This window comes from Rhagoletis pomonella, unplaced genomic scaffold (genome assembly GCF_013731165.1).
Source record: "Rhagoletis pomonella isolate Grant_MI unplaced genomic scaffold, Rhpom_1.0 Rhpom_scaffold_00001, whole genome shotgun sequence".
Lineage (NCBI taxonomy): Eukaryota > Metazoa > Arthropoda > Insecta > Diptera > Tephritidae > Rhagoletis > Rhagoletis pomonella.
Genome location: NW_023458555.1, coordinates 53,590,769 through 53,616,607, shown reverse-complemented (window position 1 = coordinate 53,616,607; position 25,839 = coordinate 53,590,769). Strand labels below are relative to the sequence as shown.

Sequence of the window (25,839 nt, the reverse complement as noted above, 5' to 3'; positions counted from 1 at the left end):
GTCGATCAGCCTCAGTCCGTTATCGGACGTTTCGTCGTGGAGGCTGAATTTTGCGACAGTGGCGCCAAAGATCCCTTCCTTGCCCACCTTGGCATTAAAATCGCCAAGCACGATTTTGACATCGTTTCGGGGGCAACGTCGGGGCATGGGCGCAGATGAGCGAGATGTTGAAGAATCTAGCTTTGATGCGGATTGCGGCTAGACGTTCGTCCACCGGCGTGAACGCCAGTACTCGGCGACGGAGTCTCTCTACTGCCACGAATCCAACACCGAATTTGCGCTCCTTTACTAGGCGACTGCAGTAGACGTCGCAAAGCTTCGCGCTTATTTTTCCTTGCCCCGTCCATCGCATTTCTTGGATGGCGGTGATGTCAGCCTTGTCTTCCCGAGGACATCAACCAGCCGGGCAGAGGCACCTTCCCCATTAAGGGTCCGGATATTCCAGGTGCATACCCTTAAATCATAGTCCTTTATACGTTTGCCGTGGTCGTCATCAGAAAAAGGGGGTCTCATCCGAGGCTTTTTAGATTTTTTAATTGGGCGGGGTTTAAAGTGGCGGGACCCAAACCCAGCGCTCGCGAAGCTTTACGCCTTCTCACTTTAGCTCGCTCCCAAACGGGTGTTTGGTTGCTACCCAGAGGATATGTGGATATAAATATCCGGACGATGTGAGCTGCGATTTGAACCGTACGCATAAGAATCGTTTCTGGCCACTCCCAGGTGAATGGCAGTCAAAAGTTTTCCACTTCTGCGCACGGAGCCATCCTCCAATGTGATGTTGGAGAAGATAATAAGAGCTGCAGAACTGAACCGCTCAAGAACACTTTACTACAAGAGCATGCAATTGCTGGCTTATGCCGATGACATCGACATCATCGGTAACAAAAACCGCGAAGTCTGTTCTGCCTTTTCCAAGTTGGATAAGAAAGCAAAGCGAAAGGGTCTGGTGGTAAAACAGGACGAAGTATCTTCTGTCATCAAACAAACAGTCAGCTTATACGCGCCTTGGCACCCACGTCACTGTTGACAGTTATGATTTCGAGAAATTAGATAATTTCGTTTATATGGGAGCCAGCATTAACACCGGTAATAATGTCAGAATGGAAATCCAACGCAGAACCACTCTTGCCAGCAAATGCTACTTTGGACTGAGTAGGCAATTCAGGAGTAAAGTCCTCTCTCGACGTTCGAAAGCCACACTCTATAAGTCACTCCCATGCTGGTATGCCCGTGCTGGTATATGGCGCAGAAGCATGGACAATGACAACATCCGATGAGGCGGCTCTTGGAGTGTGTCAGAGAAAGATTTTGTGGAAGATTTACCGGCCTTTACGCGTGGGCGACGGCGAGTACCGCAGACGATGGAACGATGAGCTGTTCGAGCTATACAACGACATGGACATAATGCAGCGAACTAAAATACAGCGGCTCCACTGGCTTCGCCATGTCGTTCGAATGGACACCGACGCTCCAGCTCCAGCAGTATTCAACTCGGAACCCGCTGGTGGTATCAGAGGATGAGGAAGGCCCCCACTGAGATGGAAAGAACAAGTGGGGAAGGACTTGGCATTTCCAATTGGCGCCGGTTGGTACAGAAGAGAAAGGACTGGCGTACTTTGCTGAACTCGGTCAAAATCGCTTAAGTGGTTATAGCGTAAAATAAGAAGAAGAGGAACACTTTTATTGTCAGTCAATTTTTGATGGTTTCTTTTCGATTAATTTGAAAATTAATTGGTTAATCTCTCGTTTATTCGAAAGGAAAATTTCGATATAATTAAATCATTACCCGAATGAAAACAACCGATTATAACACAGGCCAACAAAAATGAAAAAAAATGTTGGTGCAACAAATGTTAAAGATATTTTTGATAGACTTTTTTGTGCTGATTACGAATCCGTTAGTACAAAGGATCCAAAACGTACAGGTTTTTAGAAAATCGAGGCCAAAGTGTCAAAAAATCGGGCTTTTGCAATATTTGAGAAGCTCTAGCAAAGAGTAAAAAGGTGATTGAACCTTACCTTAGGCTTAGATTAAAGCAAGAACCCTCGACTACTATCCTTGAAAATACCATTCCTGCACATTGAATTTATGGTCACTTATAGTCATTTATTGAGCTGTAAAATTTGACTTTTGGCGAAGTTTGAGTCCCTGCCGCAATTAAACAAAATTTGATAGAACCTTCCACTTAAGCTTAAATTAAGGCTTGAACTTTCGACTACAATCTCTAAAAATACCATCTCTTCGTCTTGACCCTAAGATCACTTATAGTCGTTTATTGAACAGCAAAAACTGATTTTGCCAGCATTTTTATTATAGTTCAACAAATTACTATAAATGGCCATCAAGTAAAGGTGCAGGGATGGTATTTTCAGGGGCAGTAGCCTAGGGTTCTAGCTTTAAGTTAAGCCTAAGTGGAAGGTTCTACCACATTTTTACTCTTTGCTCGAGCTTCTCAAATATTGAAAAAAAACCGATTTTTTGACACTTTGACCACGATTTTCTCAAAATCTGTACGTGATGGAATCTTTATAATTACGGATTCGTAATCAGCTCAAAAAAGTCTATCAAAAACAGATTTAACATTTGCCTCACCAAAATCTGTGTTGCCCTGTGTAATACGTTATTCGGTTAGGTGTACATGCGAAATAAATAATGCAAAGGAAAATTCGGAATTTGTGTCATTAAAAGGGTAGATTTTGCCCATCAGAATCGCAAGATGGGGAAAGCACATTCACATTCACTGCATTAAATCACCAATGAAGCATATTCCAATTGGTGTTAAACGAAAACGAAAAGCAAAAGCTACAACTTAAAGTTAAAGAGACAAAAATTAACAAAATGATGATATCATACCCGAAAGCAAATACAAGTAGCACAAAGTATAGTGAAGGACAATGGTAAACCATCATAATTCCAACTGTGTTGTTTACATTACCAAGTAAATGCCATTCAAAGAAAGAAAAACACCAGACCAGCAGAACCAACCCAAAATTAAAACAACGATTTATAGCAGCGAAACACCTTCACCTACTTTGTGTTTAATGTTTGCACTAGGTTTGAATTTTAGCAGGGAAGTTCGTTGGTGCCAAGATTTTTTCAAAGAAAATTTATCTTTTCTTTTTATGTCGTTTTCGTCGAATTAAAGCGACAAACCACAATTGGCCGCGATTTTTCACTTGGGGTTGTTGGTCAGGTAATAGGCCTTGATTTATTTAAAATGTTTGCAGTAATATACATATATGTTTATTCTTGTATGTATGCAAGTATATTTAGGTAAGATTGTGGATGAGAATCCTGCAAATATTCGAAGTAGAGGTGGGCAAAACACGTGATTTTGACGCCTGAGCGTGAGTGGTTTTGAGAGAAAAATCATGCCACTCCCGTGATCGTGCGTGACTGAAGCTTTGGCTGGCGTGAGCGTGTGTGAGTTAGATTTTCCGTCAATCACGTAATTTTAACATATCGAGCCCTAACCACTAAAAAGATGTAAGTGAAATTTTTTTCAAAATTTTCTTCTTTAATCAGAAATGTTCCCAGAACATCTAGATGCATTTCTGCATCAAAATTAAAAATTTGAAAAAATGTTGCTTACATCTTTTAGGCGTTTAGGGCTCGTATAATGTAAGTATACTAGAGCTGGAAAACTATCTATGGCACTATCTATAGTATCGATGGTTTTTGACTGTCGAAAACATAGATGGTTTTGTAAGCACTATCGATAGTTTTCACTCATACATACCAGGGTTGTTGCGAATATTCGCATTCGCATTCGCAACCGCGGAGCTTCCGCATTAATTATAACATTCGCATTCGCATTTTTATTTTAATTTTGTGATAATTGTCAAAATTTGCATGTAGCGAAATAAAAATAAAATGGAATGTGAAAAAGTTGACAGCCAAGTACACAAATCAAATAAGAATCAATTCAAGGCGAATTTAATATCTATTGAGGAGTGGGACTTGGAACGCAATATGTATATCGTTAATATAGTATGAAAAGGGCGTAACTCCCCTCATCGCTGAAATGCAAAAAGCCGTAACTAACTGAAAATCCCAAATTCACTTTTTGATAGATTATGATGCATTTCATCGAATCAAAAGTCCCCACATCGTTTTATGCAATAACAAGGTTTAAGTTAGTTGTGGCTTTTTTGCATTTCAACCACAATGTGAAATGCGCCCTATCCATACTATATTAACGATATGTTGAAAATTTGCATACATTTGCCTCAAAATATCAAAGCACAATTGAGCACATGAAATGAAAAAACAAAACGGATTTGATACGCAAGAATGATAGAATACAAGATTGCGCCGATCAGAGAGGATTTTTGAGAATAACTTTTGTGTGACGTCACACTGGTGCAATTGCGAGAGAGAAATGCCAAAACGTGAGCAAGAATGGAAGAAGAAGAAAAAATGTTGCAAGGAAAACGTAAACAAGTTGCACCAGTGTGACGTCATGCAAACAACGATTCTGTCAAATTCGTTAAGAGAGGAATAGCGGTCCGAGATCGGCGCAACCTTTGTATTCTCTCAATCGTGTTTGATACGGTACTGACAGCGGTGAGTAAGTAATTGTGACTGCCAGCAATTAGTAAAAGTCGATCTCAGCTAATAAAAAAAAAAATTAATAGAAGGTATTCATTACAGGGGAACCATTTCAATAAGTCACCCGGGATCTAAGCAGATCTGAGACCTTCATCCGCGATTCCAATAATTTAAATTATTATAAAAAACGGGGTTCCTTTTTAACAAAATATCAAGATTTTAAACTAATTCGCCTGGCAGCCACGACTTTCAAACAGAATTTTCTTCGAAATTTTCATTCCCAGAAAATCATATTTTATTTGCCATATCCACCTATTTACAACCCCGTTATAAGCACGCATTTTTCAAACCAGTCCCAGAAGAAACTACGAAATATGAATTACAAAAACTAAAATTGCAAATCGCTGATGACGTTATAGGTTCTCCAAATTGTGAAACAACCGAAAGAATGAGAATGAAGAATTCTATGGAAAATAACGGTGTTTAAACAACGATCTTTTCATGATGCTAGATTGTGAAGATGAAAGGCAGGAGGATACATCCGACATTTGCAGCCCGGATGAAATTCTCAGAAAGGAGTTGTTGCACTGCCAAAAAAGTCTTCTCAACCGGTGCAGCGTCAATCGAGGAGAATTTACAATTTTGTCAAGTTTTTCAAGTTTTCGCCTTGAGCGAGTAGTTATTTAGTGGCGCAGGTTTCATTTACGACACTTTAAGAAACAGGCGGTAACCCACTTCAAATTTTTAAATTCAAGTACTAAATTAAAAGAAAAGAACACTATTAAAAATTACTACCTTTTTAATTTTTTATTTATCTAAATCAACTAATTTATCCACCTAAATTATTTCTTAAAAATACTTGACATCCGCATTCGCATTCGCATCCGCGGATGTCTAAAATTCCACATTCGCAACATCCCTAATACGTACATTATTCAGTAACATATATATTTCACCATCGATCCACCATCTTAATTTAGAGTATCTAGCTTCAAATATGGGCTTTAATACCACTGAGAGTTTGTAAGATCTACTCCTCTACAAGATTTTTACTTATTCAAAACATAATGGCAACGTATTGAAATATATACCAAACCTCCCAAATAAGAGAAAATAATACAAATTTTACTGAACAATTTCGGTAAAATATTGCCGCGAAGCGTAAAACAAATAAAATTGTGCAATAGAAATACAATCCAATATCAACAAATAAAATTATCTTTAAAACGTGTTTTAAAATAATCGCATATAAATATTTTCTATGAAAATTTCAACATAATGGTACCTACTTAGATTTACTTAAAAAAATCAGAAAACAAAAGTTGTGGTGATGTTTTAAAATTTTGGGAGAAAGCTAAAGATTTTCCATTTCTTAGAAGCTTTCCTCCCATACCCATTAATATCGGAATAAAAAGTCTGGATGTCTCAAATATCGGTACAAAAATCCAAAAAATGTCTCTGAATATTAATCCCGTGTGTATTTCTGCCATGAAAAACAGATTCTATAAATGGTTAAATAAATAATTGGGTATTATTATTGTAAGTCTTCTTAAGAGAACCAGAGTTTTCCGACCGAAAAATATTGATTTTCAAAAAATTCTATACCATTTCTACGAAAAGTGTTTTTTTCCCATACAAAAATACATGGAAAACTTTAAGCGCTTTGAGCGACCTCTAAATATTTTTTGATTTTAAAATAAAAGAATAGGGGTACACTCTTTTTCTGTATAGAACAATCCTAGGGGGTGAGAGCATTACAATTCCGACTTTATTGATTTTGGACCACCCTAATGTACATGCAGGTATATCAAGAGCACTTATTTTCCACTTATGTTCATTTATTTATTTTTAAGAATTTTCATTAAAATAACGTTCATTCTCTGAAGAAGTCCATATAAACCCAAATTTAAAACATTGTAGTAAACTAAAAAATCTAAAAATGTTCATCCAAATGTCAAAATTATTTTCGCAGAATTTTTTGAGTATATAGATTTAAAGCCCTTTCAAGTTTATTGCAATAATGTGCAAGTATGGTAGCGAATGCGACAAAAAGAATCAAAGGTTTTAAGGCTCTTGAATGTTTGCACATTATCACACTAAAATTGAATCGGCTATAAAGCTTCATACTCAAAAAATTTTAACACTTCTGAGTAAATAAATTTGAATTTTTAATGAAAATTAGTTGATTTTTTTTAGATTTCTACAAAATTTTAAGCGTGGGTTTACGTGGTTTTTTTACATGATAAAAAAAATAGGAAAGTAAAACCGTTGAGAGGAATTTTTCAAATTCTTAACGCTTACAAGCAATTTAATTTTAAAATTTTACACACAAACTCACACACACATTCTCATTTTCAATCTCAAACAAAAACAACTTTGAACAATTTCTTTTTTTTACTCTCAATTTTACATGATTTTAAAATGTTAGCAAACTTCAAAAAAAAATCATGGCCGACGAATTGAGAGAACGGTTTTACCTTACTATATTTTTATCGTGGTTTTTTAAATGAACTTTGAACATACTGAAAACAAGATTTCAATGGTTAACCATAAACCAATATGAACTGCATAAAGCTTAAAGGGGAAAAATGCCTTAAAAAAAAAGAAAAGTAGATGATCTCCAGCAAATGTGATCACTAAACGCTATATACCGTCTGAATTTCATGAATTTTATAATAGAATTATAGAAATATAAAATAAGCACTTGAATTTCCAATATAAATTATGCTTTTATGATTTAGTTTAAACCCTAAATGTGTTACTCTTCCTCGCGAATAGTGAAATGTGCTACTCTTCGTAGGGACCGACGATAGGTACAAGTATACCTATGGTCAAAATAATAGCAGTGCGACGTTTGACTATTAGTTGGATTAATGTTCATACATTTTTTATAAAAGTGAAGCTAGTTATATAACGAAAACCATATAAATCCTAATTTAAAACTTTGTACGAAAATTAGAAAGAATCTCCACATTTAAACAAAATTACACCAAAGTATAAATTTTTTTTATCAGAACTACAAAAATCCGAGTATGTAGTTTTTTGTTTTCCATTTTTGCTGGCGTTGATAAGCATTTTTTCCATACAAAAACATTTCAATCATTCTTTATATGGGCGAAATTACAACCATACCATACCGGTTGTATTTTTAGACAAAAATGTGTATTACAAAACGGGAAAAATGCTATAGGGGTTTTTCATTTTGAACCGAATCGAACCATTTTTTGGAGGGGTTTTCGGTTCGGTTTTGGGATTTCAAAATAAAAACGGCACAGCTCGTGGTTCGGTTCGAAGTCCGAAAAAAGCGACGGTTTGGTTCAAAACCGGTTTGCAGCCTTGGTAATAATCGTATTTATGGTCCGTTTTGCTTTAAATTTGGCACGTAGGTAGCTTTTTTCCTACATTAGCGTAAAGTATCCTTTTTTCCGGTAAATTTCATTAATATACAAAGGAAATTGCTAGTAGTTCTGAAACATTTAGCTTGTGAAAAATTTCGGCCTCAACAAAGACGCATTTAAAAGCGTTTTCATAATTATGGAGGAAGAGCTTGGGCGAAGTGTAAAATCATCATCGGTATACTCTAAAAAATGTTTGTTTACATTTGCGGATATTAAGATAGGTAACCTCTCTTAATGAATGCAAATTTACACACCGGGTTAATTAAATTAAACACTGCTTGCTTACTTTTACTTATCATATGTGTGTTGTAGAACAAATTTCAAATTTGTTTTTTGAGTTTTAAACATTTATTGTTCACAATTTCACAGTTTACACATAAAATGTTTAAAATTTTCTCTAAAAAATTATCGTTTAAATTTACGCATATAAAGAGAGGTAACCAGTTTCCTCTCCTAGTGTGTGCAAAATTAAACACTGTCTGTTTACTTTTACATATCAAATTTGTCACGTAGCGCACACAAGGGGTGGGTTTTGGGGTTAAATTTATTATGATTTAAGAAATTGTGATAGAAGAAAATTTCTTTTCCATTTCTTGTGCATCATTTTGTAAGAAATTCCCTTTTTTCTTGAGAGCTCTTTCAAGTTTAACTGCGAATGAAATCATTGCCCTAAAAATATGCAATGCATACTCACTTACTGTTGCTTTTTACACTTACAGTCTAAAAAAGTTTACCACTGATATGTACTTAGCAAGCATTCGAAGATTTAATTTGCTAACTTCGAATTCGTTTCACCAAAATGAGCCACATGATAAAAATACAAGTTCAGTTAAATTTTCGTTATTCGAATGATTAAAAAAAATAGAAACCAGAAATCGACGAAAATGAATATAAAAGTGTAAAAATTTCATGGAATTATTTAATTTATCTATATTAAAACTATTTTGTAAAATTTTCTATTACTTTTGAAAGTTGAGTGCATCTTGTGTTTGTAGAACTTTTTATTAAACAAGTAATTTTTAAGCGAAAACCAAAACCGACTTCAATTCACATATACAAATTTAGGAGTACCGTTAATTTTTTCATGATTTAATGATCGGATCTAAACCAAATTACGGTACGACCCTTAAGGTACAATCTTTCCGATAAAAAAAAGAATTACATATTGGAATCGGTTCACACGGTCCAAAGTTATGCGGTGGAATACATAAAAGAAGAAAAAAACTCCGAAGAATTTATAACCTCCTCTTTTTTGAAGCCGGTTGAAAATGTTTGAGTTCTTTGTAAAATTTATGTAAATAAAAAGCAATTTATGAAACTTTAAAAGGTTTATTTATTTATTTCATACTGTACATAAAACTTGCATAAATGTATTTTAAAAAGCGAATTTTCAGTATTTTCTGACGATATATATATTTAGAAGTATAAACCCCTTCCCCCCAAATATATTCCTGGGTGCGCCCCTGGCACTTAGTATTTAATACTTGTAAAAAATATATATTTTTACTTTCAGAATGTTTGTAATTTTAAACATTTCATGTGTATATTTATGTGTATATTTTAAACCACTCATGCTTAAAATCAAATCTTGAACATCTTGTGCACTCTAAAAAATTTTTGTTTAAATTTGCGCATATTAAGATAGGTAACCAGTTTCCTCTCTTTATGAATGCAAATTTAGACACTGCTTGCTTACTTTAACTTATCATATGTGGGGCGTAGAACAAATTTCAAATTTGTTTTTTGAGTTTTAAACATTTATTGTTCACATTTTCCCAGTTTACACATAAAATGTTTAAAATTTCCTCTAAAAAATTTTCGTTTAAATTTACGCATATAAAGAGAGGTAACCAGTTTCCTCTCCTAGTGTGTGCAAAAATAAACACTGTCTGTTTACTTTTACATATCAAATTTGTCACGTAGCGCACACAAGGGGTGGGTTTTGGGGCTAAATTTATTATGATTTGATTATGAATTTTATTTTCCATTTCTTGTGCGTCATTTTGTAAGAATTTTTCTTTTTTCTTGAGAGCTCTTTAAAGTTTAACTGCGAATGAAAACATTGTCCTAAAAATATGCAATGCATACTCACTTACTGTTGCTTTTTACACTTTATAACCTAAAAAAGTTTACTACTGATATCGTCGGTCCCTACGAAGAGTAGCACATTTCACTATTCGCGTGGAAGACTAGCACATTTCACTATTAGCGTGGAAGACTAGCACATTTCATTATTCGCGTCGAAAAGTAGCACATTTCAGATTTTTGCGTGGAAGAGTAGCACATTTCGTTATTTGCGTGGAAGACTAGTACATTTCAGATTTTTGCGTGGAAGACTAGCACATTTCAGATTTTTGCGTGGAAGAGTAGCACATTTCGTTATTTGCGTGGAAGACTAGCACATTTCAGATTTTTGCGTGGAAGAGTAGCACATTTCGTTATTTGCCTGGAAGACTAGCACATTTCAGATTTTTGTGTGGAAGAGGGATACGCAAGGCAGTTCATATAAGGTTGTAGCAGCCGTTAAAAAAAAAAAGTTACATAAATATGTATGTTTATACTATAATTATTTTTCTTCGGTCATGCTGAAAGTTTAGTGTTGTATATGGAGCCTTTTGGCCGGTTATTACAAGTAAAATAAACGTTTATTTTTCCTCCTACACCTTTCGACATTCGCGTCTTTCTCAGGGAATCTTTATTTATAAATAAATACGAAAAAACATATACATACAGTATCATATCAAGAACACCCCGTTTCAAAGTGATATTATTTATGTTATGTTTATTTATTTACTTAAAAAACCTTCAATTAAAATAAAGTTAATTCTCTTAAAAAAATCCATATTGGCCCAAGTTTAAAGCCCAGGAGAATACTAAAAAAACTCAACAAATTTTCAACAACGCAAACGCAAATGAAATATTTTCCTTCGAAGAACTGTCCAAATATTTTCATTGGCAAAAAATTAAGATATCACATGTACGGAAAATTACAATAAAAAATAGCAAAAATCAAGTAGACATGGCAGTAAAATACGACTTTATGCAAAGCGAGGAGAAGTTGAACCTAATGAAAAAAAATGTTCAATGGTCAACCATGAAACACTGTGAATTGCCTAAAGCTTACAAGGGAAAAATACCTTTAAAAAAAAGAAAAGTGGATGATATTCAACAAATGATTAGTAAACGGTATATACCGTCTGAATTTTATGATTTTCATAATACAATTAAAGAAATATAGAATAAACGTTTGAATTTTCAATATATATTATGCTTTTATGATTTACTTTAAACCGGAGACGTGCAGTTTTCGCGGCTTAACAATCCGAAATATGCTACTCTTCCAAGCGAAAATCTGAAATGTGCTAGTCTTCCACGCAAAAATCTGAAATGTGCTAGTCTTCCACGCAAATAACGAAATGTGCTAGTCTTCCACGCAAAAATCTGAAATGTGCTAGTCTTCCACGCGATTAGTGAAATGTGCTAGTCTTCCACGCGAGAATCTGAAATGTGCTACTTTTCGACGCGAATAATGAAATGTGCTAGTCTTCGACGCGAATAGTGAAACGTGCTAGTCTTCCACGGTAATTTGAGATGTGCTACTCTTCGTTGGGAGCGACGATATGTACTTAACAAGCATTCGAAGATTTAATTTGCTAGCTTCGAATTCGTTCCACCAAAATGAGCTACATGATAAAAATACAAGTTCATTTAAATTTTCGTTATTCGAAGTATTAAAATGAGAAACCAGAAATCGACGAAAATGAATAAAAAAGTGTTAAAATTTTGTGAAAATATTTAATTTATGTATATCAAAATTCTTTTGTGAAATTTTGTATTACTTTTGAAAGTTGAGTGCATCTTTAACCGTTAATTCTTTCAGGATTTAATGATCGGATCTAAACCAAATTACGGGGCGACCCTTACTTGCTGTCTCCACAGGCAAAAGTTTTTATCTTGATAATGTTATCAGGCAAAATTTTGCCCATGGAGACCGCATATTGCTCTTGGCAAGCAATAATTATCAGAGCTTTTATCTTGATAAATATTGCCAGCAATTTGGTACTTTGACAGCTACATTTTCATTTGCGCGATAGCTTCGAGAAGACAATATTATCGATATTTCAATATAAAAGCAAAAATTGAACTGTTTTCTATTAAAATATGTGTTATTATTTGCTTGGGTGTGAAATAGCATATTTTTTAAACTTTTTAATTGATGAAATCCGGCAAAAATTGCCATCTTATAAATGCTTTTATCAAGATAAAAAATGCCCACGCACAAATATTGCCGATGATAAAATTTTTATCAGGCAATAAAAATGACAGTTGGTAGGCAAAAACTTTTGCCTGTGGAGACGGGCCGTTAAGGTAGCATCTTTCCGGTAAAAAAAATAATTATTGGAATCGGTTCACGCGGTGCAAAGTTATGCGGTGTAACAAATAAAAGAAGTAAAAATACTCCGAAGAATTGATAACCTCCCCTTTTTTGAAGCCGGTTAAAAATGTCTGAGTTCTTTGTAAATTTTATGTAAATAAAATGCAATTGATGACACTTTAAAAAGTTTATTTATTTATTTCATACTGTAAATAAAACTATCATAAATGTATTTTAAAGAGCGAATTTTCAGTATTTGCTGATGATATATATTTAGAAGTATAAACCCTTACCCCCCAAAAATATATTCCTGCGTGCGCCCCTATAAAAAAATCAATAGTGCGTTCATCCCAGGCAAGGCGTTTGGCCAAGCTTTTTAACAATATTTATATGAAATCCTATTTATAGAAATAAAGTTTCCATTTGAAAAAAAAATGTCCGTGACAAACCGTGAGTGATTAAAAAACTAGTCGTCGAGAATGTGCGTGAACGTGATTGAAATATAACAAAACGTGAGTGTGCGTGATTTACAAAACCATCAACGTGAGCCAAAATCACTCACGCGCCCATCGCGCCTCATTGATCAAGTTTGGTACATCCGTTAAAATGTGCGTCAAAACCGGAGCAGTAGGTAATTCTTTTGTAAAAGCATCTTGAGCGAAAAGTAATTAGTCTTGCTTGTCGCCACCACATTTTCGCAATCGTATTGATACGTGTTTTCAAGACAAGATATTTTGCCTCATTTTCCTCTTTGACCTTTATAAGAAAGCTCGGTACCAGTGCACAAATCCTATTTAGATGCCAATTCAAGACTTAGAATTAAAAAAAAAAAATCATTTGATTACGCTCGAACTGATAAGGTGGTATTTTATTATTTAATGATTGCTTCAATTTGTGGAAGCATTTGGGCAAATCTAAAAAACAGGTAACCTGTGTGTTATTTTGCTGTATTTTCATTGTTGTAAACGGTATCAGGCTGGTTGCTTTTGCATATATGTAATTCATTGTCGTATACTTGAAGCCTCAAAAATTTGAATAAATTTAGCTGCATAGCTTTTGAATTAAAGGTGTTTAAATAAAAAAAAAATGAATTGTTCCTGTAATTTTAAAGAGGAGAAAAATTAAATATGTCATAACTTTTGAGGCACACTATATACTGGTTTGAAATTTTATGTGCAATTAGTATTTTTGTGTACACTTCATATGTAGTAGGTAAGAAAAGTGTGCATTAACCGTCCTGTTCATGGATGGGTACCCGGGTACCCTTTGCATATTCAAGTGTAATTTTTTTATAAACTACTGATAGTAACGAGTTAAAGTTTGGTGACATCCTAAAACTATCAATTTTGTACAAAATGGTTTTTTCATAAGGATGGGTTTTTGATCAAAATAATTTTTTATTATTAGTTCTCATGGCTGAGGTACCCGGGTACCACTAGTGGATAGTTCTCATGTAAATAATAATTGGTTATATAACATGCAAAAATTGTAAGTTTTTATACCCAAGCGCACTTGTTCAAAAGGGTATTATAACGTTGTTTACATAACGGTTGTTTGTAACAACCAAAACGAATTGAGATAGATATACACAAATGTATACATAACTGATCATAATAAACAAAGAAATCGATTCAGGGGTGACTGTCTGTCCGTTCGTCGGTCCGTCTGTTCACACGATAACTCAAGTAAAAATTTAGATATCTTCACGAAACTTGGTATATACCACGCCGAAACAGTAATTTTCAGAAATACGAAAACTGCGATATTTTAGTAACTACTGAAGCTTATTCACACAAAATTTATATTTGCAATCATTTTTAGACTAATAATAGGAATATTATAAATTTTTGGAAAATGAGAGAAGCCACGCCCACTTATGATTACATGTGTATACCTTGGTAACCGCTCCATTGTTCTCGCCACATAAAAGCAAAAAGTTGAAAATTATTAAAACCGAACTAAAATTACGCCCGCTTTTCATATAATGGTAAATTTTCAAAATGCGTGAAACTTCAAAATTTAAGGACGTCAATTTACTCAAAATTAATTCTAACAACAATCCCTGGAAAATAAGAAACATTATTTTGTAAATTGGGCGTGATACCGCCCACATATATTCTATCTATATATATAATACGCGAAGGCATTTTTTGTGCAGCATAAAAGATCTGTACCGTTGACCCGATTTTCAAAAATGAGATGTCAGATTAAAGCGCTTGATCTGTAGATGTGCAATAAGGTTTTACTTTTTTGAAAAGAGTTGCCACCTGAAAAAAAATTTCATTCAAATAATTTAATAATCAATGCTATCCACACCGTTCGTTCGATTTTCAAAATTGAGGTGTCAAATCAAAGGGCTCTGACTTTAGGTGTACAATAAGGCTTAACTTTTTCGAAAAGAGTTGCCACTCTTTAAGAACTTAAGTTCAAAATAATACGCGAAGGCATTTTTTGTTCCGCATTAAAGATCTGCACCGTTCGTCAAATTAAAGTTCTTGACCTGTAGATGTGCAAACTGGTTTTATTTTTCGAACAGAGTTGTCACCTGTAGAACAATTAAATATAAATTATTAAATAAGCAATGCCGTCATACCAGCACCGTTCGTTTTATTTTCCAAAATAAGGTGTCAAGCTAAAACTCTTGGACTGCAAATATGCAATAAGGTTTAACTTTTTTGAAAAGAGTTGTCACCTTTTAAAAAATTACAATCAAATTATAAAAAAAATCAATTATTTTAAAATGAGTATCAGTGGAAAGGGTTTTGAAAGTATTTGTTTCTTAACTTAACTTTAGGAGGGTTGCCACCTCTTTAAAAAATTAAATTCAATTTGAATTAAAAAAATTAATTAGGATAAATATGTTTCAACGTATAGGCGCATAATGAAAGGGGCTTCAGAAGGTGGCCATTTGAGAATATCTTGAAGAGGATTGCCACCTTCTTGCAATGTCGAATTTAATTAACTTATACAAAAGTTATATGAAATGTCGAAATAATGATGTGAAACGAACGAATATTAAGAAGACTTTAGTTTGAACACACAAAATATTTTTGAGGTGTTGGAAGAGGGTTGCCACCTGTTTGAAAATTAAATTCAAGTTATTAAATAAGTCAAATGAATTATTAAAGTACGGGTATCCATCGAAGGGGGGTTGAAAAATCTTTATTTCTGAACTATATTTAAAGGAGTTTAATTAATGATTAATTAATATAATTCAACCTAATTCATCAGTTGATTAAAATATATATCGCAATGTTAGACGAAGAATATTTAAGAATATCTTAGCGCGAAACTACTTTTCAAAAGGGATGCCGCCTGTTAAAAAGTAGAATTTAACTATATCTATATATATAATATGCAAAAGGACTTTTTGCCCAGGTCATCAGATATCAACCATTCGTTTGATTTTCAAAGATAAGGTATCAAATTAAAGGGCTTGATGTGCAGTAGGCTTTTACTTTTCCGAAAAGAATGGCCACCTTTTAAAAAATCAAGTTCAGATTATTTATAAATCAATACTATCATATCACCATCTTTCACTCGGTTTTCAAAAATGAGGTGTCAAATTTAAAGGCTTTAGGAGGTTTTACTTTTTGAAAGAGTGCCACCTTTAAAAAATTAAATTCAGATTATTTCAAAAACTAAATCATTTATTTAAAAGTAGGTATCAATCAAAATGGTTATTAGAAGCTTTGCTTCTTAGCTTAACTGTGAGAGTGTTGCCCCCTGTTTAAAATATCAAGATAAATTTTAAACAGGGAAATTACATAGGTAATTTAAAAATGTTCCCCCACAGGGTTCCAGACTAAGGGGGTTTAAAAAGGAAGTAATTTGAAAATGTTTTGAAAAGGGTTACCACCTCCTTTAAAAGCCGAATTTAGTTAAAACCATGTTATACACAGTATTAAAATTTGGGCGTTAAACGAAAGAGTGCTAAGAAATCTTTAGTTTAAACATTAAAATTTTGTTTGATGGTTTGAAGAGAGTTGCCAGCTGTTGAAAATTTTAAACTTTGATGAGCTATTAAGTTAAATAAGTTACTAAAACAGATTATTTAATCGTTCGTGGGTTTGAGAAGGATTTATATCTGAACTGTTGAGGAGAGTTGACAGGTGAAAAAAAAAATTCAATTCAATTTAATTCTTCAGTTAATTGAATTATGTATCAAAGTATCAGACGGAAGAGCTTTAAAAGATTTTAGTTTGATAATGCTTCGCAGTGGGTTGCCACCTTTTAAAAAGCCTTATTTATTTTAGCTTTTACACAATTTTAATGAAATATTAAAATGTGAGTGGCGAAATAAAGAGTTTTAATAAAACTTTAGTTTGAAAATATATTTTGTTAGGGTTGCCATCTATTCGATCTTTATTTTGAGCGATAAAGTTCCGGTAATTGTGTTATCAGCTGTCTCGGTGAAGTCAATTGGCCCCTCGGAGCCGTGATTTCACGCCCTTAGACTTTCTTGTGCCATGCCGTGAAGGACCGATATAATGCGAACAATCCATTAACGATTCAGGCCATTAAGGCATATGTCGGGCGTTTCTTGAGATAGAGCCAGAAACCATCAACAAGGTCTTGGAGAACTCGGTTAACAGGATGCGCTACTGCGAAGACAGTCACATGATGAAATCGGGTTCCATAACTAATGGGAATATTTGTTCTTTCGAATAAACCCATAATAAACCGAAAAAATTTGTTTGTGTTAATTTTTATAAATAAATAATTTTTTTGTTATGGTCATCAGATCTTTAATGTGAAGGTCATCAGATCAGCACCGTCATTCTAAATGTGCATTAGGGTTTTATTTTTTGAAGTTACGACCTTTTTTAACGGTGCACGGTGGTTTGAATTTTGAGGAAAAAAAAACGACGCCATTTGAGACCTCTGTTCGTTCAAAAAGGGATGGACGAATTTACTTGAAATATTTGCAATACTTATTAAGGTTTGGGAATAGTGTTGCCATCTGTTTAAAATATTAAACTCAATTTTGGCGTCTTAACGCCATGCGGGTTCACTAGTTATGTATATAAGTGTATCTCATTATGTCTAATTGACCGTTATATAGAAGATGTTTGAAATAGGGGTAAAACTACCCCCGCTTACCATGTAGCGGTAGTTTTCGGAAGGCGAAAAAACTCTATTGAATACTTGCGCCGGGTATTTATTGTTCGGTTCCGCCCAGACTTACACTTTTTTGCTTGTTTTAAATTGTCTTCACTTGAAAAACACTGCACGCTAGTCGCAATCCAATCGATATTTATTACCAGGGAACGGATTTTTAGGACTTAAAAACCTATAAAAAAGGCAAAATAAAATAGCGAAATAGTCTGGAAAAGGCAAAATAATATAATTTCAAGTTCAAGTTGAGAATAGTAATTTGTAATCAAAATGTTTTCGTTAATTCAAATAACCTCGCAGCTTACTTGGTTTTTTCAAAATTAGCAAAGAAACTCTCTGAACTGCCTTGTGGCACCCGGATACCCAGCCTCAGGAGAAAAATTATTCATGAAAAAGGAAAGAGCGCTTGAGGAAATTAGAATACAACACTAATAATAATCCATTGCGCCTATCTAAAAAGACATGAAAACATTTATGTAATCATCTAATAGATTTAATTAATGCCAATGCTTTGGAAATTCCATTCGAGTGTGCGGAGATTGTAGTGAGAATGTTTCGACCGAGGTATCAAATGAACTAACAGCGTCAAAAAATGGAAAACAGGGAAAATTGGGTAAGTACAGTTCAGCAAAACATGCACAAAATTCTTTGCACATTTCTTATTCGTATTTCATGACGTATTCGTCTCATTTATTTTTATCCAGCCTCGCTAAGTACCATACAAATTTTTTCCAAAGACTTTTATTTTTTGAACTTGGACATTTGTAATATTAATTCTTAGTTGCATGTCGCTTACGTAAATTTCCTCGTTTCAGATCAATCAAGTCTTTCGGAGACTTACATAAATCAACATGAAAACTACATGGATAAACGACGATTCGAAAAATAAAGAGAACAGGTACATAAGTACTTTGCTGGCACGGCAACAAAAATTATACAGACGTATTCGGCAACGGAAAGCCACTGTGAGAGAAAAAAATAAATTAATTTGTAAATGGACTGTCCGTTGCTCAAGATTTCAAAAAATCATACCAAACAAAACTAGTGCTGAAAATGAAGTATTAAACGCAGTTAAAACGATTGAACAGCAAGTTGCTGCAGTTGTTAATGAACGCCTTTTGTACTGCGAAGTACTCGATCAACATTTGCAATAACGAAAAAACACTATAATAGCAGCACAAGATGGAATTGGTTTTAGAAAACTACTATCCGACCCTATATTAAAAAAAAAAAAAACAAAAGTATGAAAAAATTATCTCATTTAGTATGTCTACGTTCTCAAAGAAAATATATAAATTCCGAATCACTGAGCGGCAAAAGATCGTGTACTAAAACTGGCCGAAGACAATCAGAATTATATAAGGTAATCAAAAAGTTTTTTGAGTTGGATGAGAATTCTTCGTCGCTCCAGGTGTTAAGGATACTATAACTCGTGGCAAAATTAAAAAGAGAAAAACACATTTATGCGATGCTCTTAATAATTTATTCACAAAATTCTAAACGCAGCATCCTTCAATCAAGATTTCTCGTGCATCATTTTATAAGTACAAACCATTTTGGTGTGTTCGCCGACCAATCAATGGAGGATGCTTACATGAAATTTGTTCTTTTAAGATTGTCGAAGCATAAGTTGCTGGATAATGCTTCTGCACAATCACTTACAGAATCACATGTACGCAATATCTACAATAAAGAATGCTGGTAAAGTCAATGCGAAAATTGTAAAAATAAAAATATCTACATTAAAAATTGTAGTGATCAAACATGATACTACAAATAGGTAACTCGCACTGTTAGTAGACCAGCTGCAAGGAACAAAATGTACGATGTTAATATTACATTCAAGATGAGAATTGTATATTACAATAGATGGTTTAATAACTGAAGCCAACTCTCTCGTTAAAAACTATTTAAAGTATGAGTATCTTAGGATTCATCAGCATCGAGCGATATCAACTTTTAGAGAATGTTTAAAACCCAACGAAGTATTTTATAACGGAGATTTCTCCCAAAACTGGGTATGTAAGTACACAGCAGAAATACAGAGTGCACATTTCCACGCGTCAAAAGCAGCTGTTATTGCACACAGGGGCATTTTATTATAAAACAGTGAACGGCGGTTTGAAGTGCATATCCTGTTGCACTGTATCAGAATGCATTCGTCACGATGCTGCTGCTGTGTGGGTTCATATATAGCCAGTCCAAAAATTAATGCAGGAAATTTTACCAGAATTATCAGCAATTCACATACAAACAGATCGCCCTACTTCGCAATACAGAAAAAAACCTGCTCTCATCTTTTTCAACAGTTTTATGTAAAACTGGGATTGAAGTACGCTTAATGGAACCTCACAGCTTCCGGACACGGCAAAACTGTCGCAGATGGAACAGGTGGCACTGTGAAATCTCTGTGTGATCGAATGGTTGCGCTTGGTAAAGATATTATAACAGCAGAGGGAATGGTTAATGAAATTCTGTTAATGTTAAGGCATTTTTAATTTTGTAAGATGATTTTAAAGTCATCGACAAGATGAAAAATGCTCAAATACTTGCTGCTCCTGGTACCGAGAAAATTCACCAATTGATTCGGATAAGAAAACATCAAGACTTTTTGTTACTTAAAGAACTGTCGTGTGTTCATACTGTTACTTCATGGGGTTGTACGAATCATCATGCTGCCATTTTGCTTTATCCCCGCACACATGGAAACCTGCTGAAAAAATTGTCAGCAATACAAAAAATACTGCTCAAGTTGCTAATAGCCAAATAAAAAACAAGAAGCCTTCAACTGAAATATCTGAAGATAATCTTATTCTACCAAAAGTAAATAAGATGGGTACAATTAAATTAAACAAGAATAGAAATGCAGTAACTAAGGTGCATATCACAAGGCACAGAAGATATTAAAATTATGCTGCTCGTTAATAATTTAAAAATTTAATAAATAGCAACACTGTGCTCGAATTTTAAACTGTTTCTTGGGCAAAGGTTCTGATAGTAGCTGTTACTTAATTGGGGCCTTCTAAATTCAACGGCGGTCTTGACAGATTAGCTCTAATTTTCGAGATAGCGATACTTGAAACTTTGCTTAAATTTTAACTATTTTATAAATAACTCGCTCAGTTTTAAAGTTTTTTGCTAAAATTTTGCAAATGACTACTCTTAAAATCAGTGAAATCGGTTCACTATAACATCTAGCTTCCATACAATTTATTGTTAAGAGGTGTTGTTTTTCGTTATAACTCCTCTAATTAAGCAGGTAAAAACTTAGTACAATTTTGACTCATCATAAACACAAAATTAACAGTGAAAATCATCGAAATAGGTTCACTTTAACATATAGCACACATACAACTAATTATTCAGATATGAAGTTAGAGGAGTTATAGCGCAAACCGCAAATCTAAGTAACACAGGCCAACAAAAATGGGAAACAATTTTGTAACCTAAAATGTTAAAGCTGTTTTTGATAGAAGTTTTCATGCTGACTACGAAACCGTAAGTAAAAAGTTTCCACCACGTCCAAATTTTGAGAAAAACGTGGTCAAAGTATCAAAAAATTGCGTTTTTGCAGTATTTGAGAAGCTCTAGCGGAAAAACAAAATGTGATAGAGCCTTACACTTCAGCTTAAATTAAAGCTAGAAGTCTCGGCACTTATGGTCGCTTATAGCACAATTTCCTTTCTTTCAACAGCACAATACTCCAGTATTTTGTTATTGTTCAATGACTATTAGTGATCATCAGGGTAACCCAAAATATGCAAAAGCATATTCCTTTTTGAAAATTTTTTTAAATACAGAGTAAAGTACATGTGTTTTTTATACCAAAATAAAGTCGTTTAAGCCATATTTGTTTGTGCATATTTTAACATACACTGAGAAAAAAGATTAGTTTCGACAACTAAAGATATTTAGTTCCCGAATTTTGACAATATTTGGGAACTGTTACCAAGGATTGGGAACTATTACCATGGGTTGGTAATTATAACTAAATATATTAAAGCTTCTAATATTCATCTAGGTTGTAACAAATCGTTAATTTAGTTGAAGGGTTTGGTTAATACTAATAAATATTTCTTTGAAGCATATTTCTACAAATTCCATTCAACTTAACGTATGGTTCATAAAAGGATGTTATTAAGCTCTGCTAATGCAGATAAGCTTTCTTTCAACACATGGTTTAGTCATAGTTACCAAATCTTAGTTGAGGCAATCACGATTTGGTTTAAGAGTGGAACATATTCGTGCTTGTGAGCCACCCCTAAAGAATGCTGAGCGCTCTCTGAGCAAATGTGTGTTTCACATACGAAGAGCGCCAGCTGAGCAATGCACACAGTCCCACTTATTGAATCGTTTGAATGGGCTAGTATGCCGACCATTGCGTTGTGCGTGGAAATCAGTGCTCCGCTACCGCTGTTCGTATATGGCTGAAACACGCATGTGGTCCCAGAGCGCTCAGTATACTTATAAGCTATGGCATGTCGATCGCTGCGCTAGGTAGAGAAAGAAAAGTGTGTGCTATGACATGCACAGAATTGTTTGTCTCAGTTTCAGTTTTTCTATCACCGCGAGTTGTTTCGGTGCGCGCATAGTTATTTAAAAATATAAAGTTTGATGCCAACCGGGGGTTTTCAGTGGATATATAATTCATGTGAATTATAATTTGAAGGTGTTTATTTAGCCAAGGAAAAAGCAAAGCTGTATACTTCCAGCAGATATTGACCTGGGTTTTCGCCGACTGTTCCTGTTTCATCGTTGTTTTTTAGGAAATTGTTACCACCACATACATATGTATTATTTGCTTTACTAACTAACTTATGTAAATATGTACCTATATTTTATGCTCAATACAACAAACACAACACAACACAACAAACATCGAGTAAATTTTTATTTGTGCCAAACTGAAACTTTTTTTCCAATAATAAACGGTTAGCTGATTCAAGTCTACAGCAAGTTCACAAAATTAATTGACAACTTGTATCAACCAAAGCATTGTTTATATTTGCTCAACAATGATTTTATTCAACTAACAATATTGTCCAATTAAGGCAGTCGTTTTGTAATTATTAACAAATATACATTTGTCCCAACTAGAAGTCTTAAGTAAATTGCAGACTTTCGTGGACTATATATTTATTTCGCCATATCCAACTATGCCACTTGATCACTATAACCAAATCTTGGTTATTATAAATAAACCTTTTTCTGGGTGTAACATGAAAAAAGTACATGAACAAACATTACAAAAGGCAACTCTGCTCTAAAAAATGCTCGCTCACAATAGCAAGGGTAGAATTTATTAAGGTACAATTGTAGTTTATACAATATGAAGAGTGCGAGGAAGAGAAGACTATTTGCTGCTTTGGTTTTGGGAAAAACGTCAACCTGAGTTAAAAATACATAAGTAGTATGTTCCAGTAGCCGTCAGATTTACAGGATTTAGTCAGAAAGATAAACATTAACAAATTCACAGGAACGATTTCTGACCAAATTTGACGGGCACAAGAACAGACTAGCATTTTCGCGGCTCCTTCGTAATTTTGAGAACATTATCCGAACGAAGATAAATCTAAATTTATTTAAAGAACTATATTATTTATATTTTAACACAAACTTTGCCTTTTAGAAAATGCCCAAAGCAAAGCAAAGGCAGTTCTCAAGACAGATGGACAGGTGATGTATTGTAAGGTGTGCAACAAATCTGTTGCGTTGGATAGAGTCTTTTTGATAAAACAGCACATGCAGGGCGCAACGCATCAGGCGCAGGAGTCAAAGCAAGCAGCTAATGCCTCATCGCAACAATTTATTGGTGGAAATACACAAACTTCAAAGTACGAAGAATTAGTAAGAATGCAAAGCATTCGTTGCCGCTGATATTCCAATACAGAAAATAAGGAATAGAACTCTCGTTTCTTATTTTGAGAAGTACATGGAGTACATGGTGAAACGACATTGCGTCGTAAAGTCGATTGGCTTTACATGTCCACCATAAATAAAATAAAGACCTACATCCAAAATCAGTATCTGTGGATTTATATTGACGAGACGACGGATACCGCAGGGCGTCACATCGCAAATGTTGTGATAGGTGTTTTGGTTACAGAATATTCATCTACGCAAACGATGTTGCTGAATACAGCAGTTTTAGAGAAGGCGGACCATGTTTCGATCGCCCGCCTGTTTGACGATTTTATAAAGCTTAATATTTTAGGTTACAAAATTGTTTCCTATTTTTGTTGGCCTGTGTAATCAGTTGTATAGGACCTATATGTTAAAGTGAACCTATGTCGATGATTTTAAGGAATAGTCAAGGTAATAAGAAAAAACAGTAACGTGCAACATTTTTGCAAAATAACTTAAAAAATTAGGGAGTAATTTATATAATAATTAAAATTTAATCAAAATTTCAAGTACCGTTATCTCGAAAAACAATCTAGTAAAACGGGGGACGCCATTGAATTTAGAACGTGCCAATTAAGTGAGTTCAATTTACTTTATCTTTGCTTACATTTACAACTTGCACAGCGTAATTTGTACACAAATATTTTTTTTTTGTCTTCTTTTTCAGCGATCTAAATGTTTATTCCTCGTGTAACTTTTGATGCACTCGATGAAAACGAATTACATTTATGTTAATCAATTTATTAAGAGATTACGAATAAAATGATATATGAAACATATGTGTGCCCACAAACTGAAAAACTGAAAAAAAAAAATTTTTTGGAAAGTGTACCTATTATTTAGATTTCCCCATATGTGTGGAAGCACTTGTGTATTAAAAATCTTAAAATATGGGTAAATTTATATTTTTTTATGAAGTTGACTCATATCGGAGTCCCTTTTCCAATAACTCACATATTTCTCCATGAGTATGCAACTGATTTTGATTTTACATAAAAATTTCCAGTACCTTACTATAAACACTTTCAGAGATAAGCCGTATGAAAAATTTTGTATATACGCGATGTGCGACCCCTCTTTTGCAATAGCACCCATTTTTTAATGAGTATGGAATCAGTTTTATATATACCACGCATGCATATGAACCAGTTTTTATTTTAATATCTGGACGCTTATGATGTAGATGATTTTTAAGGTCATAATTTTGCATAGAAAAACTTGGTAATTGTGAATATGAACCGAAATTAGACATTAATGAATATTGTTAAAATTTCTAAAAGTAATTTCACTAAGTAGTATTTAGCTTTTCAAAGGTTTCGTCTTCAATTTGCTTTTTTGTTTACATTTTACTGGAAAATTACAATTTTGTTTACGTATATAGATTCTAAAATCAACAAGAAAATCCACAGAGCTTTTTGTTACTATTAGGTACTATTACCCAAGCCATATCAAACAGGTAGTAAGTAGTATTATAGAAAAAACAACATTTATGCGTATTTTGTTGTTGCTGTGGTATCTAAAGTGTCAAAAACTATTCTGTTTTTTTTCTTTTAAATCAAAGTGTGCTATGTGGAATACAAAAAAACTTTAGATTGGAAAAAACAAAAATTGCCGCAGTTTTTCAGTATCTATTTTTGTGTGGAAAAAGGTTTCACATGCAAATAGATTTTAACAATTGAGAATTTTGTGAGAAGAAATAAGAAATATTTGACATTTTAGGGGGTCGAAATAATTAAAAAAAAAAAATAAATATCAAATCAGCTGGTCTACTGATACTACCTGTTCAATCGTCCAATTTTCAAATTTTGTTAAGAGAAAAGGTATTCATAAGGCGAAATTACGCAAAATAAATATTGCTGATCGTATGAGGGATTGTATTTTCACCATGAGAAAGTCTAAATAAGAAGGCTACGTTGAGAGTATTGTAAAATTAAAGCCCAAACTAGAATAGCGCAGTGGCAGTGACCGTTTTTGAAATCAGCTGTTACTGCTAATATTGGCAGTCACTGCCGTAGCAAACACAATACGGCGTTGTCAGTGACTGCTGTTGACTTTCCCTTTTGTTTGTTTACATTTTTGTGGTTGCCTTTTAGGCTTCAGTTACATCAACAGATGTTGGCTGCGTTTCAATTTATGTCAAATTCAGCATGCGAAGTTTGCAGCGATGAAGGCAGTGGCAGTGAATTTAGAATTTGGGGTACACTGAGCAGTACTGCTAGTTGCCACTGCTGTATTGTGGGTCGCTTCATTGGACACCACACATTCTAAAAAACAGCTGATTTCAAAAAAATGCCGCTGCCACTTCCACTGCGTTATTGTATTTTGGGCTTAAAGAAGTTCTGCAAGATAAAAGGGAAGTGGAACACTTCAAAGGTAAGCTTTGCAATTCCGCTCGTTCCGGATGCCTAGGAATGTTTGCAACAAAAAAAAATCTCGAGCGCAAAGTACAAATTTATGGGAATGTGTTATGTTACAAGTGAACAGTTATATGC

General features: G+C 34.0%; 1 long non-coding RNA gene across 1 annotated transcript in view; it reads left to right on the top strand.

Moving 5' to 3' along the window:
• The window catches only part of LOC118746205, a 28,881-nt gene extending 10,183 nt beyond the window's left edge, over positions 1-18,698 (top strand). The window contains exons 2-3 of the long non-coding RNA XR_004993808.1: positions 17,935-18,056; positions 18,259-18,698. This is a non-coding gene — a long non-coding RNA (uncharacterized LOC118746205). The remainder of the gene's footprint in view (positions 1-17,934; positions 18,057-18,258) is intronic.
• The last annotated feature ends 7,141 nt before the right edge of the window (positions 18,699-25,839 follow it).